This window comes from Seriola lalandi, unplaced genomic scaffold (genome assembly GCF_002814215.2).
Source record: "Seriola lalandi dorsalis isolate HSWRI2012SDOR001 ecotype SW California unplaced genomic scaffold, Sedor1 jcf7180001987168, whole genome shotgun sequence".
Classification (NCBI taxonomy): Eukaryota; Metazoa; Chordata; class Actinopteri; order Carangiformes; family Carangidae; genus Seriola; species Seriola lalandi.
In genome coordinates this window covers 1-671 of record NW_019457834.1, presented here as the reverse complement: position 1 = coordinate 671, position 671 = coordinate 1, and the positions used below count along the sequence as shown (strand labels likewise).

General features: G+C 49.5%; 1 long non-coding RNA gene across 1 annotated transcript; it reads right to left on the bottom strand.

Moving 5' to 3' along the window:
* Positions 1–38: 38 nt before the first annotated feature.
* LOC111660133 (uncharacterized) lies at positions 39–665 on the bottom strand. Its single transcript, XR_002761139.2, has 3 exons — positions 552–665; positions 364–472; positions 39–186 (listed from the first exon to the last, which is right to left on the bottom strand). It is a non-coding gene; the product is annotated as an uncharacterized LOC111660133 (long non-coding RNA).
* Positions 666–671: the final 6 nt, after the last annotated feature.

The following is a 671-nucleotide window of genomic DNA, read 5'->3' as shown; positions in this document are numbered from 1 at the left end:
TTTACTGACTGTTTATTGTCTGTTTACTGTGTTTACTGTTTATTGTCTGCTTACTGACTGCTCTGTGTCATGATTATGTATCTGGACATGTAAATAGAAGCACTTCCTGCTCTCTTGGGATTGGCTGAGCAGGTGATGATGTAGCACTCACCCGTCAGCCTCCATCTTCTTCCTCTTCTCAATGATCTGACACAGAAACAACAGTTAGTGATGTCATCATCAGCACATTTAAAGTGACAGTGTAATGACATCATCAGTCATCAGTGTGCAGTCTAGTCTGGTCTAGTCTAGTCTGGTCTAGTCTGGTCTGTTCCAGTCTGTTCTGGTCTGGTTCGGTCCAGTCTAGTCCGGTCTCTGTCTCACCGCGCTGATCTTCTTCCACTGCCGGTCTAGTTCGGCCTTCTCATTGGTCTCTTTGAAGCGGCGGGTCTTCCTGCCCTCAGACATCTTGATGCCGTACTGGAAGGCGGCCCTGCAGGGACAAACTTCATCAGCACAGAGCGGCAGGAAGAGAGCACCTGTCAGTCACAGCTCAGGGACACAGCACGTACTTGGGCAGCGCCTCCTTGTTGTTCATGTAGTCGGAGTATTCCTCCTGAGTGTCGAAGTCCCAGCGACCCAGAGGACCCTTCTTATTACCCTGAGACACACACAGCTGTTAACATCTGGAC